We start from the raw sequence: 23,432 nt of genomic DNA, 5'->3' as shown, positions 1-23,432 counted from the left end.
CCAGATTACTCCAAGAACAATGTATATTTTCCACTTGGGGACAAGACTAAATCTCCTAATTCACATGCTTCTTCATGCACATCAGCAACACTGAATTTTGTTTTGAAAACCTTTCGTGTTTCAACTCAAGAGCAGAAAGTGGACTCCACTGAAAACCAACATTTCTCCTATCCTTGAGAGTTAAGTATACCCTATATTCATACCAAATCCTCTACCTCTACTTAGTATTTTTAAGAAATATATAAGTAAAACAGACATTAAGAAGAACAACTAAAAGGAAACAATTGCTTTAAAGAGAGTAATAATATATAACTTATGTGTGTACAATACATTTTGCTAGAGATCATAATTTTTATTTCATAAAGCACTGAAACACAGGTGATATTACAAATCTCAAAAATTAAATGGATAGGTGTGATGATACACACATAAAATCCCAGGTTGAGACCAAGAGGATCACAATTTGAGGCCAGCCAAGGCAAAAAGTTAGCAGGACCCCACTTCCACAAATAAGCTGGGCATGGTCACACATCGGTGATCCCAGCTGAACTGTAGGCCATATTTAAGAGGACCGTACTATAGGGACCCTCTGGGAAAATATATAAGATACTATTTGAAAAACAGAACAAAAGCAGAAAATAGATAAAAGATTAAAATGGTAGAGCATATTCATAGCAAGCATGAATTCAAACAAACAAGTTTACTTACCTTAGTACCAGTAAGGGGAATCTGACCCCACAACAAAACTGACCATCTCAATGTCATTTTACTCATCAAAAAAAATGCCTCAATGAGAGTATTCTTCTGAGGGCTGGGAATATGGCCTAGTGGGAGAGTGCTCGCCTCATATACAGGAAGCCCTGGGTTCCATTCCTCAGCACCACATATATAGAAAAAAGCCAGAAGTGGCGGTGTGGCTCAAGTGGCAGAGTGCTAGCCTTGAGCAAAAGAAGCCAGGGACAGTGCTCAGGCCCTAAGTTCAAGGCCCAGGACTGGCAACAAAAACAAGACAAATAAAGTAAACTTGGGGGAAAGCTGAGTCTGGGTTAAAGAAAGAAATAAAACCCTCACTCACCCTTAAAAAAAAGAGAATATTCTTCTGAAAATTCCGTTTATTTTTCATATTAGAAAAGCAACTGTAGGGGCTGCGGATATGGCCTAGTGGCAAGAGTGCTTGCCTCGTATACATGAGGCCCTAGGTTCGATTCCCCAGCACCACATATACAGAAAATGGCCAGAAGTGGCACTGTGGCTCAAGTGGCAGAGTGCTAGCCTTGAGCAAGAAGAAGCCAGGGACAGTGCTCAGGCCCTGAGTCCAAGCCCCAGGACTGGCAAAAACAAAACAAAAAAACAGAAAAGCAACTGTAACTACTACATACATGGAACTTACAGTTCTGTTTGTTCCGCCACTGTCCTTCAAATTTATTCTGTGGTAATAGTTAATGTCTCTGAACTTTTATTTGGTCACTCTTGTGAAAACCGTCTTCAGATTTTCCATTCCAAACTGTGAGAATTTCCATTCAAAGTTAGTTTCCCCATCTTCCCAGGTCTGCCTGTGCAGCACAGGAGACTGACTTCTCCCTGCCCCTTCCACTCTAGCCCTGCATAGAGGACTAATTAGAGAACAGGCACTTCCAGGACTCAGAAAAACTGTTTAAAGTATAATGGATTGCGTCTAGAAGTTCCCTCGAAGTTCTGACCCACCAAAGCCCTGGGGATCTCTTATCTCAACTCCACAGATTTGGAACATCTCTGAGGATTCATCCTCTGCCCTCATCCTACACCCTAACTTCTAGCCTCCTCAGATGAACTTTCATTAGCTGCCTGTATAACACACACTACTTGTTCAAAAAGCTTTTTTATTTGGGGGGGGGGGGCCCTAGCAGCAACCCTGCTCTCCTCTGCTAAAATTTCAGACAAGAGTAGACATGAGGGCTGGGAATGTGGCTTAGTGGTAGAGTGCTTGCCTAGTATGCACCAAGCCCTGGGTTTGAGTCCTCAGTACCACATAAACAGAAAAGGCCAGAAGTGGCACTGTGGCTCAAGAGGTAGAGTGCTAGCCTTGAGCAAAAAGAAGCCAAGGACAGTGCTCAGGCCCCGAGTCCAAGCCCCAGAACTGGCAAAAACAAACAAATACACACACAGAGTAGACATGAATATAGTGTGTCCCACAAATGGCTCCCATGTGTTCGCCGCAAAACCTTCCTTTTGCTTGACAGAACACTCCCTATTTCTTCCACAAAGATGGAACTTAGGATACCAACAAAAAACTCAGTTAAAAAAAACTCTGCCATTTAATTTCCAACAACTTGGGTCAAACACTTCTAAGTTCCAAGTTTCAAGTTTCTGATTTCTTTGTTTTTAATCAACAGATACAGTAAATATTCAAAGTAACAGGAATTTCTTGGCATTTCTTGTACAATGTCTTCATTCTTACAACTCACATTAGCCTAATATGATGGCACACTCCCATAATCCAAATTACTTAGTAGGTTGAAGTAGAAGTACTGAGATCCTAGGCCTGCCTGCCTGCCTAACAAAAGCTCAAGATTCTAGGAAAACCATGACGCAAGTGGTAGAGCTCTTGTCTACCAAGCTGAATGCTTAATCCCCAGTATGACGCAGGGCCAAACTCAATACAAATTTCGTTTAAACACTTTTTCACATAATGTATGATACGTTATACTTGCCAATGTTCCATAAAAAGGAGGAAGAAGATTAAAATCCATAATTCCACCAGAGGACACTGTTATCACTTCACTTTCTACAAATGTGTCATCTGAATTTTTTCCTAAGTTTAAAAATGTTAACTTCTCATGTAGCCTAGGGCTGGAGCATTTGCCTCGCATGTGCATTCAGTTCCATCCTCAGCTTCACAAATTAAATACAAAAATAAATAATATGTGCAAAAATACCTCATTTCTAGCATTTCATCGAGTAACTCAATTTCTCAAATAATTTGAACATTTTCTTCAAACACTATTTCTACTGTGTTGACACCTACCCTCATTTTGTCATCTCCTAAGCAAGTCCTTTAACTTATACCCCTTGCCAGAGATTAAACTTCTTTTTTAACCTTCAGTATAATCTGTACAGTCTCTTATAGTTGTTACTTCTCTAAAGATGATTTTCAACCATGTATTCATCATATAAAATCCTAATACAATAAAAATGTGAATGTCAAGGGAGTTTCTGATAATAGGATTTATCCTTCACTGGCTGATGAGACAAATTTCAGAGTTCACCAAAGTTCCATGATTGCTGCTAAACATATCTCAGGCACTATCTAGGTTACAGGATTAAGTCACAAAGTGCAAAAGAGCAAAGGCTGACATTTCTTTATTAGTACTGTAAACTAAGCTTATGGTAGATATTAGTTCTCATACGATTGCAAATAAAATTCTCTATCACCAAGCATGTATATTTTCCGGTTCTACACACTTGCCACCAACTGCCAAATTTAATATTTAAGAGTATATTTATGAAAATGTTTAAAATTGGACATGAGGATTCATGCAGCAACTGTAGCCATTTTGTTAAATCATACATGATTTGTTACCCATTTGTTTTATAATCATCTTTCCAAAGATAAAATGAGAAGCAAATTTTCATTTAAACATACTACCAAGAAAAAGGGACTCACAGTTTAGTCCAAAAAAGCTGCAGTCTCAAAAGTTTTATGTCAGTAAAAATTCATAGAATTACAAAAGTGCCTGCAGAAAAATAATCAGTTCTCTCAAAGTTGACAATAAGTGTATTCACTGGAAAAGCACACAAGAACAATGTGTGTGTGGGCAAATAATGATGTGTCTTTATGTATAAATTGGATGTGTATTTGCATATATATACTCATGTAAAATGACTATGTTAAAGATGCATGAGAAAGTGGTCACTCAAACTGAGACTACCTAGTAGTGACTCAGCTCTCTATCGTTTCAGTTCTTTATAAACTTCAGCATATATCTTGGTAAGAAAGCTACTAATGTAATATGCAAAGCTAAAAGTTACTAAGCCATGTGGGACTAACAAAAAGACAAGACACAGAACAATTAAAAAAAAACAACAACTAAAAGTCCAGAAATAAGCCTATTCAACTCCAATCACATATTGACAACTATGCCGAGGCAGTTCAATGGGATAAAGGATAGCCTTTTTTATATAGTGTTGATACACGTAGATACCCATATGCAAAAGACAAACTCAAAAACTTACCTCAGACACAAAATTAAGACTAGATTGCATACCTAAATGTAAAATTAAATTGAAAAATGTTTCTTTTTGGTGCCAGTACTAGGTTTTGAACTAAGGGCCTGGGCACTATCCTTTAGTTTTTTGCTAAAAGTTTATGCTCTACCACTGAGGCACAGTTCCACTTCTGACTTTTTGCTGAGCCGCCAGCAACCAGCACTAAAAACACAAAAATAAAAACCACTTACAATAAAATATAGAAGGCATTGGTGACTCACGCCTGCAATCCAAGCCACTAAGGAGGGCTGAGATCTCAGAATCTCCGTTGAAAGCCAGCCAAGGCAGTAAAGTTCATGAGACTCTATTTCCAAGAAAATTACCCAAACAGCCAGAAATGGTACTGTGGCTCAAAGTGGTAAACACTAGCTGTAAGCACAGAAGCTGAGAGTCAGTGCCCACACCCCCCAGTTCAAGTACCAGGGCAGGCCAAAAAACAAAAACAAAAGAACCCAATAGCTTTGAAATACATTTTGAAAGAGGGTAAATATGGTTAAAAATAGATTGCTTCCAGCGATAAAACCGAGCCAAAGACCTTGTTGAAATTGTCTGGGGAAGAGGGGAAGGAAGGGCAGAGGAGACAGTGACTGATTGGAATATATTTGTAAACATGGAAATTTAACAGTGAACGCGCCACCCTCCCCCCCCATAACTAATTGTAAGTTTATAAAAATAAAATAAGAACACAAGAAGGAATACTGCCAGGCTGGGAATATGGCTTAGCGGTAGAGTGCTTGCCTTGCATGCATGAAGCCCTGGGTTGGATTCCTCAGCACCACATAGACACAAATACCTGGAAGTGGCACTGTGGCTCAAATGGTCGAGTGCTAGCAAAGCCAGGGAGAGTGCTCAGACCCCCAAGTCCAAGCCTCAGGACTGGCAAAAACAAACCAAAAAAAGAAAGAATACTGCCAATCAGCTAAGAAAAAGTTTTTAAAAGACACAAAAGATAATATGCTAATAGACACTAACAAGGGTCAGTACAGTACCTCATATCAAAGACAGGCACTGGCCAGTTGCCACCATCACACATACCACAGTGGAACTCTGGCTACAAGTTTTGACTTGCTTTAATACTGTTCTATAAATAAAGAGGAAGCTTCAACTACATCCACATTTTAGTACAGATTATTTCCAAAATACTTCGATCCATGATTTGTAAGCATTTACTTTTAGTAGTCAGTGACTGAAAGTGGAGTTCTGCCATCACTAGATTAGTTTACATTTTTAAGTCTATAAACTCATATATGGTTTGACTCAAATGAACGGAATAAGTAAAACTGACTTTTAAAATTAGCTCGGTATATACATTTATGAAACACCATTAAGATATTAAGTATGGCTGGGCATTGGTGGTTCATGGCTATAATCCTAGCTACTCAGGAGGCTGAGATCTCAGGATCACGATTTGAAGCCAGCCAGGAAAGGAAAGTCTAGGAGACTTTTTTTTTTCTTTTTTATTATTATAAAACTGATGTACAGAGAGGTTACAGTTTCATACGTTAGGCATTGGATATATTTCTTGTACTGTTTGTTACCTTGGACTTTTATCTCCAATTACGTATCAAAAAAGCTGGAAGTGGAGCGGTGACTCGGGGTAGCCCTGAGCAGAAAAGCTCAGAGACAGTGCCCGGGCCCTAAGTTCAAGCCTCAAGATCAGCACGTGCGCACATACACATGCAATGCACACACACCCATGCATGCACACACACCATGAAGACATTAAGTAATATTTAACACAAAAATTCCAATCACATTTTTAAATACTTGTTTACAGAAATAGCTAGGAAGATAGATTTTAAAAATAAAATGTAGTCATAGGCTGAGAGAGAGAGAGCGAGCAAGAGAAAGAAAGGTAAGATTCCAAGTTTAAACCTCCCCATCACTGTTTGGTCTTACAATTCTGAATCTGTACTGTCAACAGAAAAAGCAGGCTCCTCTAAATTGTATTTAATTACCATCATTTGTTAGAACTTGTAAGGATTTTAAGTTGAGAACTGTAGTTTGATATAATAAAAACAAAGTTACCTCATATCTTGCACTCGAAGGCAGTTTTTTTCATATTTCACTTTAATGCTCTTGAAATTCTTGAAGAACACATATGGATCTCTTCCAAACAGAAAGATGTCTAAACATGCCAGTCATTACTTTCTGATTAAATGTTATTGGTGCTGTCCACTTACCTTAAAGAAATTTAGTCAAACTTCTGCCGTAGTCATTACTTATATGTTGCTACAAAAACCAGATCAATCATATGTTACCGTCTTCTTACTACATGTAAGAAACCCTTTTTAAAATCAGAGTTTTTGAAAAAGCCAATTTACATCTGTGGGTAAACAATTCTCTACAGATATTTTGCGTATTTTGTAAGAAGTACCAACTGCTCTTTGCTCTTGAGAATCTTTCAAGGATTTCTGTACTGTCAACAATTATGAAAAATAAAAATAATGCCTCTTTCCAGAGCAAAGGACAAACAAACATACTGCTTACTGCCACATCTTAGTGAACAGTAGGAACTGAAGATACTTGCTTGTAATTTCCCACTCTGTGTTAGAGAGGGTTCTCCCAATAAGGAAGAGGTAGGTATGTGTACAAAAGTGCTATTTGGGGGGCCCCACATTGTAATGCCCATTCGTGGCTATAAGTCTCTGGGATTCATTTTAGGTATCATCTAATGGTGAAACTTCAGAGTTCTGGACCCACTGCCTCCGTAACACAACTATCAGGTATATTCCTTTTGAAAAGCAGCTGTTAGTTTCTTTTTTTTTTTTTTTTTTTAAGCTATTAGCTTCTTGATTGTGGAAACTTAAATGACATGGATGCATGGACCACTTCTGGGTGCATTCCTATTTGGGGGTGGGTCAGCTCATACCCAATGACTAACAATACATTAAGTCAACAGAAAATGCTCACTTGAAAACACATCTGGCTTAACCTTAGCCTCAGGCAGCAACATCTCAACTGCTGTAAGACTTTATTTCCCTGCTTTTCTAAGCAAAGTTACAGGCTCTATGAAGCCCAAATCCAGCCAATCAGCAAATCTTATACATTGCATCATATATATTTAATGGCCTTCTAACCTGTCTCACTACAGTTGATCTTGTTTCAATCTTCTTTCACTGTCAACCCACACCCTAAAAGCAGACAGAACAGACTGGATGTGGTAGTACGTAACTATAATTCTAATATTTCAGAGGCCAAAAAATGTTGGGTCAGCCTGGGCCTCATAGTGAATTTGAGGCCAGGCTGGACAATATAGCAAGTCCCTATACCCCACAAATAAAATAAATAAAAATTTATTTTTAAAAGTAGGAAAAGGGGCTGGGGAAATAGCCTAGTGGCAAGAGTGCCTGCCTCGGATACACGAGGCCCTAGGTTCGATTCCCCAGCACCGCATATACAGAAAACAGCCAGAAGCGGCGCTGTGGCTCAAGTGGCAGAGTGCTAGCCTTGAGCGGGAAGAAGCCAGGGACAGTGCTCAGGCCCTGAGCCCAAGGCCCAGGACTGGCCAAAAAAAAAAAAAAAAAGTAGGAAAAGGCAGACAGAACAATCTTCTCCCCTTCTCCCATATCTGTATGTGGGTACAGAACCCCAGGGCCTTGCAAATGCATGTCAGGCAAATGCTCTTATCACTAAGCCATACTACCAGCACTCTTAACAAGGTAACTTGAACGTGAGTATTTTATTCTCTCCCTTAAAATCCTGTACAGGTTCCGCCACTGCCACTGGCCCCAAGTGAACTGAACAGGATTTGTTGAGAGTGTATAGATGACCTTAGGGTTATTTAGCTTCCTCTTTCCCACTTCTCCTTTACCTAGCATTATAGCCCAACAGGACTATCTATCTGTGTTGTACATTTCAAGCCCTCCCCTTCAAGTTTTTAGCCCTTCTTTCACTACCCACCTATGTATTCTTCGTTGGGACTGAATGGTCTGTCTACTCTTCAAGCCTTGGTTTACATGGATTTATACAAACAAGAGGGTTTATTTTCACCTTAAGATATGTTATCTATATGACAGAACACTTAAATCACACTATTTTTCTTTATCTTCTATTCTAAAGAGGGACTATGAATGTTCATTAATTGATTCAATATTCATGTTCATCATTCATTAATATATAACTCTGCTTTTATGTGCTCAGTAACTAGTGGAGTAGTTAAGGCAATTATATCCTGTCTTCCTTATATATTGCATTAAAATCAATACAAAAATTTTCTAGTATAGAGTGTAAGGGTGCGCATCAGTAATTTCAGCACTGGGGCCACTGGGGCAGAAAGCATACAAGTTCAAGGCTAGCCTAAACTACATAGCAAGACCTTGTCTTTGAAAGAAAAGAGAAAAATTTGGAGTGTTATGAGGCTTGTAACAGTTGTTCCCCTTTTGTAATCAGAGGACCTTCACATTATCAGACAAGAGCATACCAGAAAGTAAATGCAAAGTTTTCATATAATACTTCAATGAAATGCATCTCTGAATAATTAGAGTACAAGTTAAGAAGTGTACTTTAAGAGGTCTAATCCTCTGCCACCACCAAGCGTTTGCTTTAAAACCCACTTAAATTTCAGATTTCACTTAAACTAGTGTGCTCAATTCTCTTTTTTCCACACCAATGACAGAGACATGGCATAAATAATCCTCCAGTTACAGCATCTGGGAATATGTCATCACTCTTTTTCCTACTAAATGTTTTTTAAAAATCTTCAATCTAAACTAGTACTCAGTATGAACATTGCAATTGTTGAACAGAAGTATTCCAGGGACAGTGAAGAAGCTAGTAGCAGCCCAAAATTTCATATACACCATACATAATGCATTAACTAAATAAATACATCAAGTAGAGAATACCGCAGGAAAGGAAATAACTGTACAGGATTCAAAGCTTCAGTGCCCTGTATAAAGAATAACAATGTACCTGTGTACCTGTACCTTGAATAATATGTACCTTTATCTTTTCAAAATAAATAGCTTCAAGATTATATCTTTATGACTGCATGAATCACTTCAAATTACCCAATAATACATCATTGAGAAGCTATTTTTATCTACAGTCACATTTTGGAGATACGAATACGAAACGTATATGAAGAATCAAAATGTTGGGAATGATTTCCTTGTTTAAAAGAGTTTTATAAATGCCACTCCTTTTCCTTACCTGAGTGGAAAAGTGGTAGAGTTATAAGTGGTTAGCAGAAAGTTATAATATTGTACGAACTCACAGGAAAGTTCAGAGCAAGTGAACATTATCCTTCCTGTGTGGTTAACTGAAAAATTGAGACTCCCTGTCTTAAGTATACCTGCTACATACATAATATAAAATATAACACCTCAAATTGGTACCTTGAAATACAATTTTAGTAAAGTATGAGTCACAGGCCTGAGTTCAAATACCAGTCTTCCACATTTCTCTTAAGAGTGTATCTCAACTTACATAAGCTCTTAGAGCTCCTAGTGTTAATCAGGAATTAAATAGAAATAAACAATGTCTTACAGGGTTATCAAAAACTAACGGTACATATAAAGAGCTGAGGTAGAGTTAAGTGTCCAATATATCATGCCACAATAATTAAGAGCCAGGTCCCAGACCTACCATTTTACTAGCTATGTTACTGAAGTTACTTAATCTGTTTCCTCTTCTGTTAGACAAGAATACAAATGCTAGGCCAGGCAGTGAGAATGGCAGTTCAAAGCTAGTCAGGGCAGAAAAGCCCATGAGACTCTAATCTCCACTTAACTACCAAAAAGCTGGAAAAAGCTGGAAGTGGAGTTGTGGCTCTAGTAGTAGATAGAGCCTGCAGCAAAAAAGAGCCATGTGAGAATGTAAGGCCCTGAGTTCAAGCAGGACACACACACACACACACACACACACACACACACACACGGTTGCTGAAAAGATTGAAACAGGTCTTACAACACTGCCTGACCAGTAGTAGTCACTTCACAAGGGTTAACTACCATTATTATCATCAGCACCACCAGTGAAACAGTTAAGTCACCATTACATTACACTGTGTATTAAAAAACTACTATACAAAACAATGCTTGATCATTTGACTTATGTAACTGTAACCCTCCGTACATAATCTTTGACAACAATAAATAAATTTTAAAAAGGAAAAAAACCCAACACTTGAAATGTTAAACTTATTTAACGAACTGGGTATAATATAGCATGAGCTCACACATTGAAGAATTTTATGCTGACTTGTAGAAACTTTTAAATGTACAATTCCATAAATTGACTATTGTTCACAAATGTTGACAAGACATATACATATAGCAGAGACCTATTCCAAGTAAATGAACCCATTCTATGAACTAAAGCATAACACAAAATAACATGACTTTCTCAAGATCATTTAAATAACCTAATCCAGCAATAATCAAAATATGCAAAATACTTGCCGATAATGAAACTCAGAGCAATCAACATCTTTTTCAAAAACTTTTGCCACATAATTACAAAACACAATACTGTCCAAAACTCTTTGACCTTGGTGTTCACTTAGCAGTTCAAAATATTAACTGAGTATCCACCGGCATCAGGCAGAAACTGTGCTAACTTCTGTGTGTTATCAGAAAAGTAGAAATAAAAAAAGGCACACGCTACCAACACCATAAATAAATACACCAAGTGTTATAGTCTTGCTCTCCTTAACCAGCCAAAGAGAAAATTATAGGGTCTGACAGCTGAATGCATCATCAATACTTAATAAGAGTAAAGCAATCTCATGTGATAATCCAGCCCTTTCCCCAAGGAGACCAGGAGTGAAGTGAAATAGGCATCTTTCTTTACTTCTTCATCAATTGTTATTGGCTAATGAGTCATAATTTTAAGAGTGGTACAATTTAATATGTCATATCTTCACTAGTTTTTGTTTTGGAGAAACTAGTTTTAAGTTCCACTAAATAGCACCTTAATCTACCCAAAATAAACTGCCCTCACTTAACTTTACTTGGCACCTGAAATAATATTTTTGCTGGGGCAACTAGAATCAATTTTAATCACATCTCCCTTTGACCAACCAACCACTTTCTTAGGAAAGAAAAATCTAGCCTCAGCAAGTAAAGCTAGCAGACCTGATTTCAGAAGAGCAAAATACAGCTGGATGCCTGTGGCTCATGCCTGTAATCCTAACTACTCAGGAGGCTGAGATCTGATGACCATGGTTCAAGCCCAGGTCTAGCAGCAAAGTCTCCTATCTCCAATTAACAACCAAAAAAGCTGGGAGTGGAGCAGTAGCTCAAGTGGTAGAGGGCGAGCCTTAAGCAAAAAAGCCCAGGGACAGAGCCCAGGCCCTGACTTCAAGCCTCAGGAAAAACAAAACAAAACAAAAACAAAAACAGCTAAGGACATATAACTCAAGTGATAGAGCACTTGCCCTGAGTTCAATTCCCAGTATCATAAACAAGCAAGCAAGCAACCAACCAAAAATACCCATCCTCTACAAAATTACATATGTATGTATAGTGTATATTATATATACAATGTTTCACAAGGCCAAGGATTTCCTCAAAGGCAATTACTATTAGAAATCACAATGCCTGTAATCCTACTATCAGAAAACACAACGCCTGCAATCCTAGCTTCTTAGGAGGCTGAGATCAGAGGAACACCTTCCAAGTCAGTCCAGGTGGCAAGAAAGTCTTTGAGACTCTTAGCTCCAGTTAGCAAAAAAGCCAGAAGTGGAGTTGTGGCTCAGGTGCTAATAGTGTCAGCCTTCAGAGCAGAAAAAGCTAAGGGGCAGTGCCCAGGCCCTAAGTTCAAGCCACAGGATCAGCACAAAAAGAAAAGAAAAAATAATCATCAATATCACTGTACTAACCAACATGCAAATAGTAGGTATGATGTGCTTTAGAACCTCCCCTGGGGTTGGGTGAAATAAACTATGAAAATCACAAAGAAGGAGGGCACTAGTGGCTCACACCTATAATCCTAGGTACTAGGAGGCTGAGATATGAGAATCCCAGTTCAAAGCCAGCCTGGGCAAGAAAGGCTGACTTTGGTGCGATTAACCACCAAAAAGCCAGGAAGTGAGGCTGTGTCTCCACTGACTATCTGAGTCAGCCTTGAAGAGGAAAAAGCTAAGGGACAGCGCTCAGGCCCGGAGTTCAAGGCCCCAGTATTGGTACACACACACACACACACACGTACACACACACACGAAGTCACGGGAAAAAAATGCTGTTATTTCATCTATGGACGCAGGACTAGTCGCTCTTCAGCTCACTGCAACACGACAAACAGGCTATCAAATGAGCTCCAATTACCAAGTCATCCTGAGACACAAAGCTCCGGCTCCTATCATTAAGCACAATTAAAGAATTAAAAGGATCAAGGGTGTGTTTTTCTTGAGGTACGTTAGTCTAAAAATGATTTGCACTGACGCCCCCAAACACGGAAGCGATTGAAATTCCTTCAGATACGGGGGGGGGGGGGGGGGAGGATTACTCCTCTGGAACGTCAGTCTGCCTGACTGCAAGGCAGAAGGAATGCAGAACCGATCTGATACCCAGGCCCACAACGCAGCACTGAAGGAGTTAAACCTGTGCCAAACTCCATACACTTTACAGAAGGGGGCGCGGGGTGGGGGGAGAGATAAAAAAGACGGGTATATTAAAAAGAATTCACCCCCCCCTGCCTTATTCAGAAAGGCATTCTGTGGTAACAGCAAGTGTGCACAAGGATTTTCATCAGCATTCCGCCCAGGCGGCGCTCCATAAATGTTGACACGGGAGACGAGAAAAAGTCTCATCCGCAAACACAATGAACAGGTAACGCCGCGAATCGAGGAGTCGGGGGGTGGGGGGATTTTGATCACCTTGTCCAAAAAAAAAAAAAAATTAGGCTGGGAGAAAAATTGACTCCATCAAAATAAAATGCCCCAAGGGCAAGGGGTGGGGGGGGGGAGGATCTGGGACGTCCCGCCCGAGCCACGAGGTGGACCCAGGCGCAGCCCCGGAGGCCAGGCCGGCGTCCGTGCCCGGGGGAGGGAGGGAGGGGAAGGAGGGTGGGCCGGCCGGCCACGGGTTCGGGATTCCAGAGAGATCCGAGCCCGGGAAGCGAGGACCACACCCTGGGCTGCCGCGCAACGGGACCCCGGTGGGGTGGGGGGTGGCGAGGAATGACACGGTCCACGCGAGTCGGCGGGTCGGGCCGCACAGGTGACCGCGACGGGACGCCGGTGGCCGGGAGGCCCGGAGGGTCGCCGGGCCGAGGGGGGGGGGGGGGAGCTGCGGCAGGAGGCGGAGGTCACGGGCCCGCGGCGGCGGCGGGCGGGCGGCCCGGGCGCGGGGAAAGGGGCGGGCGGCGGGAAGGCGGCCGGGAATGAATGAGCGCCGGGCCCCGGGCAGGGCCGCGGGCCGGCGGACGGACGATGGGACCCGGGCCCGGGCCGGGGGGTCGGGGCCCCGCCGCGCCGGGGCGCCAGGAAACCCCCCGCGGCCGGCGCGGGGGCCCCGCCGCGCCCGCCGCCAAGATGGGGTCGCGGCACCGGCACGCGAGGGGCGCGCGCGGGGGGGAAATGGCCAAATCCAATCACTCACCCGCCCTCGCGCCTCGAGGCTCTCAGCCCCGCTCCTCCGCCCTCCTCGAGCGGCGGCGGCGGCGGCGGCGGCGGCGACGGCGGCTCCTCGGCGGCGCTAGGGGGAGCCCCGGGCCCGGAGGGGGGGGGGGGAAGAGCGGCGGCGACCGGGATCGGGAGCCCCCTCCGCACCTGCCCCTGAGGCGGAGCCGCGACGAACCCGGCGACGGCGGCGGCGGCGACTCGGAGCGGAGGGCAAGTGACCCGGATGTACAGGGTAACGGCGAGCGCGGGGGGAGGGGGAATGCCAGGAAGTGAGGGCGCCGCGGACCTGTCCGGCGCTGCGCATGCGCCGCGCGCCCGCCCCGCAAGGTAAACCCTCGAGCCCTCCGTCCCCGCCCCCTCCTCCCCCGCCCCTCCAGAAAGGGGCGTGGCCAGGCCGGAGACAGGTGGTCCGGCGGCTCCGAGAGCGAGGAGGGGGCGCGGCCAGCCCGGCGGCTCCCCGCCCCCCCCTTAAAGGGACAGCCGCCTCCGCGCCGAGGCCGCGGCGGAGGGTTAGGGTCCGGCCCAGGGAAGGCGAGCTCGACGGCGGGCGCTGGTGGCCGGCCTCGGGTCTGCGAGTTCGGAGCTGAGCCTCACCTCGCTGGGATGCCGCATTCCAGCACCCCACACCTGGGGCGGCTGGCTGGGCTCCCGGCCGCACGCCCGAGGCTCCCCGGGGCGCGCCTCCCTCGTGCTCCCCGGGGCGGCAGAAGAGCCTGGCAGCCTCCCCAGAGCCCCGGAGGCACCGTCCCCGCCCGCGATGGCACCGGGGAGACGCCCTGGGGAGGTGTTCGGTGATGGGTGTGAGAGCCGGGCCTGCGGCTCCTCCGCGCGCGTCCAGGTAAAACCAGGTGTTCGGGGTCCCCCCCCCTCCCCTCGGGCATGAGGGGCTCGTGTGGGGCCCGAGGGAGTAAACACCCCTGCCACCTCGGGCAACCTTCCACGCTCGCCTCGCTTCACACTCTACAACTAACTGGCTCCTTCCAATCCTGTTATAAAATGCCCAGATTTATTTTTTTTTTTCGTGATTACTGCCCCCAGGTCTCACCATTTTAATGGATGTAAACACTTGGAGGCCAAGGCCCAACTGAAAGAAGAAGAAAAAAAGATCCCATAAAAGTAGAGGTGTTTTTTTTTCTCCCTCGGGAAAATGTATATAGGAATTCAAATTTGCATCTGATCTCAGAAGGTCATGTGACTTTATGAACCCAGCCTATGTATAAAGCCCTGATTCATGAATTGACCCCTCTAGTCAAACAGACTTATCTCAGCAACTGGCCTTAGCTTATGCGGCCAATAAAATCACTTCATACCCCAAATACTAAAAAGTCCCTCTTTCTGGCTTGCTTCCTCCGGAGTTAGGAGGAGGCCAAATGATCACATGGTATACAAACATGTTAGGAGACCCATACATAATCTAGGTAGCTTTGCCCTAGGTAGCTAGGGCACATAGAAAGCAAGAGTCTTGGGCCTCAGACATTTCTGTACCGTAATCATATTTTGGGAAGACTCGAGATCCCATAACTTTTTTATTTATTTTTTAATGTCTGTCATAGATCTCGGGGTCTGGGCTCAGGTTCCTCCCACTTTGAGCCACAGCTTCACTTCTGGTTTTCTGGTGGTTAATTAGAGATCAGAGTCTCAGGGACTTTCTGCCCAGGGTGGCTTCAAAGCTTGATTCTCAGATCCCGCCTCCCGCCAGCACCTGGGGGATTCCACTTTACTATTACCAGTATCCAAGGGGCCCTGCGCTCCCCGGGTTGGTATCACACTTCTGTTGCTCATCCGAGATCAAACTAGTATCAACAGTACCAATAGAGAGGCTCTAGCTCTTGCATGATGTAAAAGAAGAGGTTCTCATAGAAGAAGCTGACATTTACAGTTAGGAAGACATTTAAGCTAAACTGGAAGTTCAGGTCCTGAGGATACTGTGGGAGAGATTTCTGCTTTTGCTGGCAGGTTGGAGTAGAGATGTGTGGCTACTCAGAGCTCAAATCAGAGGCCCTGGACAGGTATATGAGGATGGTGGGTACCCCCGAACCAGAAAATAAAGTACCAAAAAAGGCAGAAGTGGAGCTGTGGTTCAAGTGATAGAGCAATATCCTTGAGTCAGAAACACTCATGGATAGCACCCAGGCCCTGAGTTCAAGCCCTGGGACACACACACACACACACACACACACACACACACACACACACACACTACTCCTGTGCAGAACTTGGAGCACCTCCCAAATGCTCCTTTCTCCTCATGAATTTTAGAGCCACCCCTAACTGCGAGACCTACGGTTAAACACCACTCCCCATGTAGACATGTAGAGGTAAGGAAACTGGCTCAGAAAATGAGACACCATCAGAAGTGCTGAACTTGCTCTTCACCTCTTTCATTAGTCTGCATGAGTATAATCAAATTTCAGCTGAGGCTGAAACTTCACAAGTTTGAGATTACAAAACCAAGCAGAAGGATGCCAAAAGACGTTCACACAAAGGCCTCAGGCTCTCAGTGACAATGTGATCTTTGCCCTGTACGGAGTCCACTAAAGGCCACATCCTCCTGGGCCTGCCATAAACACTTCACGCGCTTCTGTTCTGCACCCATCTTCCACCGGAAGCATGGGGGCTCAGCTGGCAGTCCCAGAATGAAACCCAAACTGGGGTTTGGAGGCGTGGCTCAGGTGGTAGAGTGCCAGCCAGTGAAAGAGTTCAAGTCCCACAGTCTTGGACAGAAAAGAAAAAAGAAACCCAATCTGTCTACTCACGCCATAGTTCCTTGCCTCTCCATTTTAAATTCACTGCCTCTGCTTTTCTACATATCAAAAGATCCTGTTGCTTTCTTTTAAAGGCTGTTTTCTTTGCAATTTTATTTACTATTATTTAGCTCCTGCCTGTTATCCTATCTACTCAGGAGGGTGAGATTGAAGACCAAAACCCAAAGCCAGCCCAGGCATATAAATCCAAGAAACCCTTAACCTCCAATTAACCAACCAAAAAGCCAGAAGTGGAGGTATGGCTCAAGTGGTAGAGGACCAGCCTGAGTGACAGAGCCAAGTAAGAACACAAAGGCCTGAGTTCAAGCTCCGGTACTAGCACACGTGTACATGTGGACACACACAATTGAAACATCATAAAGGATACTGTTTCACATGACCATGTATTCATTCTATCAACACCCATTTTTGCCCATGGTGCCATATGTCTGGCACAATGCTGAGAGCCTCAGGTGGAGGGTAATTAGATGAGGTCCCTGCTCTAGAGAGGCGGGAACCTCATCAATATGACGGCATGAATTGCGGTACTCGAGGAGGGCAGAGGAACCAAACTCTCCCTGGGACAGTTGTGAAAGCTGCGGAGGTTAGAACCTTTGAACCTTCAGCCTAGAGGAGATTGGAGAAGGAAGAAACCTAGTAATAATAATAAATAAGGTACAGGGCGGAGGCAGTAAGATATGGTAAGACATCTATATGAACTTGACTCCTCAATGCAGTTGTAAGTAAACCAAAGCTTATAACCAAGGGGAAAAACACAAGCAATTCGGGCGCTGGTGGCTCATGCCTGTAATCCTAGCTACTCAAACAGCTGAGATCTGAGGATCACAGATGGAAGCCAGCCAGGGCAGGATACTGGGAGAGGCTCTTATCTCTAACCCCCCAAAACAGCCAGAAACAGAGCTGTAGCTCAAGTGGTAGAGTGCCAGCCTTGAGCAAAAATTCTCAAGGACAGAGCTCAGACCCTTAGGTCAAGCCCCAGGATTGGCACACAAAAGAAGAAAGAAAAAGAAAGTAGCAGAATCAGATGTGTTTCCTGTCAAAACCACTTCCGGTTGGGCCCCCTGGTATGCTGTGCCTGTCATCCTAGCAACTCCGGAGGCTGAGATCAAGGATCATCTTTGGGCTTTAGAGTCCCTGAGGCTCTTATTTTCAATTAACCGGAAAAAAAAAAAAAGTTGACAGTGAAGCTGTGGCTTAAGTGATTGTGCCAGTCTTGAGAAAGAGAGGGGGTGGGGATGGGGGAAGCCAGCAGAAGAGTGTGAAGCCCCAAATTCAAGCCTCAGTACTGGCAAGGAAAAAAAAAGAAGAAAAGGAGACCTAAACCTAATTGAACCACAGTGTCCAACATGAACCCCAGTCAGGACCCCAAAAGAGGAGTCTGGTAATAGCAATGAAGATGAAGCACCAGAAAGTGTACAAGAGTCTGGGACTGGATGGATCTGGAGAAGAAGGACCAGGATAGGCGGGTGGACTAAGTGGGTGAGATCCAATCCGAAGACCTTTACCCCATTTTCTTTCCTGTCGGCTTCTGACTTGTATCCGAGTCAACTCCCACCGCCTTCACGGGCATCTTCAGATAGCTGTGCGCAACGGTTTCCCAATGCTTTTTCAGATTTCCACACCGTGCTGTGTGTTTTGCATTATTTTAATAGCTGTAGAATATTGCCTCACGTGGAGACAGCGCGGTTTCCTTCCGTTGCTCAAGTCCGCACGCCCTCTGCGCCTCACTTGGCCTGGGCCTTACTCGGCAAAGGGCGTTTTGCAAGAGCAGAGCAGAGCCAGCAAGGAGAGCCTTGAGGCGAAGGCTTTGGGAAAAGTGTGGCCTCCGGGCAGCCAAGCGCCATCCTGGAAGTGGCTTAGGCAACTGAGGATTGCACATGGAAGCCACCGACCTTCGAGGAAGAGCCAGTCACCCCGGGGACCCCTGACGTCTCATTCTCTGTGGAAGCTGCTTTTCCTGTCCTAAGCCCTCCAATCCATTCGCCCACCCTCCATCTGTTCGTTCATTCCGTCACTCATCCGCTCCTCTGCCATGAAAACTCACAAAGCGCGGTGAAACCCAAACCGAAGCCGCTTCAAAGCTCAGGAGAGAACCTTATCAGGGTCTAAAACCAGCTCTGCGACTTAACACCAGTTATCCGAGCTCTCTGAATCTCACTTTCCCAACACATGGGTTGTAAAAATTAAGACAGCCAGGCGCAGGTGTCTCACGCCTGTAATCCCTAGCTACTCAGGAGACTGAGATCTAAGGAACGTAATTTGAAGCCAGCCTGGACAGGAACGTCCATGAGACTCTTATCTCCAACTAACCACCAAAAAGCCAGAAGTGGAGCCGTGGCTCAAGTGGTAGAGCTCTAAGCCTTGGGTTTAAAAACAAAAAGACAGGGGCTGGGAACATGGCCTAGTGGCAAGAGAGCTTGACTCATATGCATGAAGCCCTAGGTTTGATTCCCCAGCACCACATATATAGAAAATACAGAAGTGGCGCTGTGGCTCAAGTGGCAGAGTGCTAGCCTTGAGCAAAAAGAAGCCAGGGACAGTGCTCAGGCCCTGAGTCCAAGCCCAGGACTGGCAAAAAAGAAAGAAAGAAAGAAAGAAAACCCAAAAAGACAAAAAACTGAGGAATATCAGTCAAGTCCTGAGTTCAGAGCCCCAGGAACAGCACACACACACACACACACACACACACACACACACACACACACACACACACACCCTCATAGATGACATCAAAAAGGACCACAGAATAAAGCCAACAAATCCAACTCGACCCCTTCCTGCTACTCAGCGGAACGTTCATCAATCCCGCAGGAACCACCAATCGGTGGTCCTGACGAGGCTCACGTTTCCACGTGGAGGGCGTTCCTCAGCGGGGAAGGAAACTCCTAGAGGAATTTCTCCAGCCTCTCGGGTGACCTGCAAGGAGGGGGCAAGGAGTCCACCGCCGCCATGCACTGGCCACGGCCTCGCTAAACGCCCTCCCCCCACTCACCCTTCTGTCCCAACTTCCGCCTGCCATGGGTTCCTCCTCATCGTCCTGCCTGAAGATGAGCCCTCTTCCTTCTTTCACTCCCTAGCACAGCCTTTGCAAACTGCAGTTCATCTTACTATCCTTTACATTAGACATGGAAGCTCTGCGAAGGCAGAGGTGACTGAAGTGACCATGCCCAGTGCAATCTCTGCCTTGGTACACTAGCCCCCCAGGAGAAGGGAAAACAAAGGCAGGCTCTGGTGGCTCACGCCTGTAATCCCAGCTACTCAGCAGGCTGAGATCTGAGCATCTCAGTTTGAAGCCATGTTCCAGGCTGACAAACCCATGAGAGTCTTATCTCCAGTTAAGCAGCACAAAGCCACAACTCTATTGTGGCTCAAGTGGGAGCTTGAGAAGGTTTTAGTTTGAAATGCAATGACAGAAGCTGGGCCCAGTGGCTCATGTCTGTAACCACAGCTATTTGGGAGGTAGACATGAGGAGGACTGTGGTTCAAGACTAGTGAGTCCAAGCAAAAAGTTCACAAGAAACCATCTTAATAAATAGGCCGGGGAAGGGGGGTACTAGCTTGTCATTCCAGCTATAAAGTATAAAGAGGAGGATTGAGGTCCAGAATGACCAGGGGGCAGGGGGGAAATTCAAGATCCTACCTGAAAAATAACTAAAGCAGCTACGTTTTCTGGTTTGGTTGGATGACAATTCAAGATCAGCCAGGAAGCATAGAGACACGTCACAATCCAGGCCAACCTGGGCATAAAAATAACCCCAATACCACCAAATCAATAAGTTAAAATTTTGAAAATGAGATATACTGACAGAAGGAAGGAGCTATGGTCACGAAAGACCCAATAGATTACTTAGTTTCTCCTGGAATTACAACATGATTTCCACCCATTTATAAGTCAAGCCTTACAACAACATTGTTGTAGACATTGTATTCTTCCCAATTTTCAGATTAAAAAAAAATAATAAAGGGGCTGGGAATATGGCCTAGTGGCAAGAGTGCTTGCCTCATATACATGAAGTCCTGGGTTCGATTCCTCAGCACCACACATATACAAAAATGCTAGAAGTGGTGCTGTGGCTCAAGAGGTAGAGTGCTAGCCTTGAGCAAAAAGAAGCCAGGGACAGTGCTCAGGCTCTGAGTCCAAGCCCCAGGACTGGCCAAAAAAAAAAAGTAAAGGACAAAGAGTTCACATCTCTTGAGGAAGGTCACAAAGCAAATAGGAAGGAGAGGCAGGATCTGACTCTACATATTAGCAACCGCTGGCCTGTGTAAGTTCCTCTGCTTTCCTTGTTTTCCCTCTGCTTTTTTTTCTTTCAGTGAACATCATCTAAATTCCCCAGGGAGAGGCCCATTAAACACCTAAATATATTTAAGATTAACTAAAATAATAAAAAAAAACATAAAACTGCCAATATTCCAACTGTCTTTGGACATAAAAAGGAAAAAAAATTCAGTAATCACTTATAGTTAAGCCTAAGAGGTAAAAGCTTGCCAAAGCTTAAATATTTGATGAACTCTTAAATAAATGTATGTTACTGACTATAATGGTTTGTTTTTGTCAGTCATGAGGCTTGAACTCAGGGACTGGGTGCTGTACTTGGGTTTTTTTGGTTTCTGTTTTTGCTCAATGCTAGCACTCTACCACTTCAGGCCACAGTGCCACTGCCAGCTTTTTGGTGGTTAATGGGAGCTAAGGAGTCTCAAGGACTTTGAACCACCAGCTGACGGTGAACCACCTGAATAGCTAGGACTATAGGTTTGAACCACTATGCCCAGCTATAATGGGTTTTGCCATTTGCTGTACTGAACATAGTAGTACTGGGTTATGAACTAGATTATATACTCAGTACCTTGTGCTTGCTAGGTAAGCACTCTACCACTTGAGCCAGGCCCTTCAGCCCTTTTTGCTTCTTGTTATTCTTTTGAATATGGTCTCACTTTTTGTTTTTTGTTGTTGGTGTTGTTTTTGCCAGTCCTGGGGCTTGAACTCAGGGCCTGAGCACTGTCCCTGGCTTCATTTTGCTCAAGGCTAGCTAGTACTCTACCACTTGAGCCACAGCGCCACTTCCAGCTTTTTCTGTTTATGTGGTGCTGAGGAGTCAAACCCAGGGCTTTGTGTGTGCTAGGCAAGTGCTCTACTACAAAGCCACATTCCCAGCCCTGTTCTCACTTTTTGTTAAGCCAGTCTGCTCCACAAACTTCCTGTTTATACTCCCTACATAACTGAGATGGAAAGCGTACATCATCAAACTCAGTTGATTGTTTTTTTAATCCCTTGCTTTTTTTTTGTTTGTTTGTTTAGATGAAGTTTGGGACCCACAATCTTTTCAATCTCGGCCTCTTGAGTAACTAGGATTACAGGTGTGAGACACTTGCTATTTTAACATTTAAAGTCAGAAGGCTGTAGATCACACAGGCTGAGAGTCAGACTTGGCTAAGCCCTGGTGTCATGTGAATCCCTTTATATTCTCACCTATAAAGAGAAGAAAGAAATGGCAGTGCTGGCACAAGGAAATTATTTCATGCAAAGCATTTAGCATATGCTAGTGTACTAGAAATGTGAATGCTCCACACTAGAAAACTTGCTACTTCATTAAGACAGTATGTTATAAAGATACTCATTACAGCATTATGGTTATTATTTTGGCAGTACTAGGGTTTGAATTTAGGGCCTTGTGCTTGTGCAACTTGCTTGGCTTAGGTGGCACTCTACCACTTAAGCCACATCTCCAGCCTTGCCTTTTGCTGGTTATTTTGGAGATGGAGTCTTGTAGATCTTTCTGGTTTGGCTGGCTTTGGAACCATGACCCTCCAGATCTCAGCCTCCCGAGTAACTAGGACTATAGGCATAAGCTACCAGTGCCTGACACACAACATCATTTATAATAATAATCAGAAACAAAGCTGAGCACCAGTAGCTCACACCTGTAAGCCTAACTACTCAGGAGGCCAAATTCTAAGAATCATAGTTCGAGCCAGCCCAAGCAGGAACGTCTGTGAGACTCTTGTCACCAATTAACCACCTAAAAACCAGAAGTGGAGCTGTGGCTTAAAATGGTGGAGTGCTAGCCTTAAGCTAAAAAGAACAGGGCAGCATCCTAGGCTCTGAGTTCAAGCCCCACAACCAATAACAACAACAAAAACCAGAAACAAATGAAATTTTCTACAGTACACAAACAGCGCCATAGAAATCTGAAAGAACTGTTTATACAAAGAATAAAAACCATTTTCAGGGCTGGGAATGTGGCTTACTGGTAGAGTGCTCGTCTCCTAGACATGAAGCCCTGGGTTCTATTCCCCAGCCCCACATATATAGAAAAAGCCAGAAGTGGCGCTGTGGCTCAAGTGGTAGAGTGCTAGCCTTGAGCAAAAGGAAGCCAGGGACAGTGCTCAGGCCCTGAGTCCAAGCCCCAGGACTGCCCCCCCCAAAAAAAAACCCAAAATATTTTCACTAAAATTTAAGTGTCTGCTCTGCTACTCAGGAGCTATAAGATCTTACGCATATCTATTCTGTTCCATGGCCCTGCTTCCCCACTTCAGAATAGAGGGTTTGTGCTCAGTAACCCACAAGTTTTCTCCAGCTGTAAAGTTGTAGATAATTCTAAGGTTCTAAATAAATCATAATCCATTGACATCAAGATAATTAATATATACCTACTAGGTACCACAGAAAGATAGCAGAAACACTACACATATTTTATAATGCTTTAGACTTCAGTATTTGTAGTCGTCTTTAATCCTACTGCTTTCTTTGTAAGTTAATACCTTCCTCCTTACTTTGTATAATGTTGACTGTCTCTCTCCATGACAGACAAGCAGGGACCTATGTCTGGCTTGCTCAGATATATTTCCAGTCC

The 23,432-nt window shown here is 44.3% G+C and overlaps 1 protein-coding gene across 3 annotated transcripts in view; it reads right to left on the bottom strand.

The window, feature by feature from the left end:
- Positions 1-13,940, bottom strand: part of Cyrib (CYFIP related Rac1 interactor B) — a 60,615-nt gene extending 46,675 nt beyond the window's left edge. The window contains exon 1 of one of the 3 annotated variants that reach the window (XM_048359321.1): positions 13,791-13,940. The gene's annotated coding sequence lies outside the window, so the exon portion shown is untranslated. The remainder of the gene's footprint in view (positions 1-13,790) is intronic. The other 2 variants (XM_048359322.1, XM_048359320.1) reach the window with 2 other exon arrangements.
- Between the last annotated feature and the right edge of the window lie 9,492 nt (positions 13,941-23,432).

This window comes from Perognathus longimembris, chromosome 12, assembly GCF_023159225.1.
Source record: "Perognathus longimembris pacificus isolate PPM17 chromosome 12, ASM2315922v1, whole genome shotgun sequence".
Lineage (NCBI taxonomy): Eukaryota > Metazoa > Chordata > Mammalia > Rodentia > Heteromyidae > Perognathus > Perognathus longimembris.
Note: the sequence above shows the minus strand (reverse complement) of the source record. Positions and strands in the feature narration are given on the sequence as shown.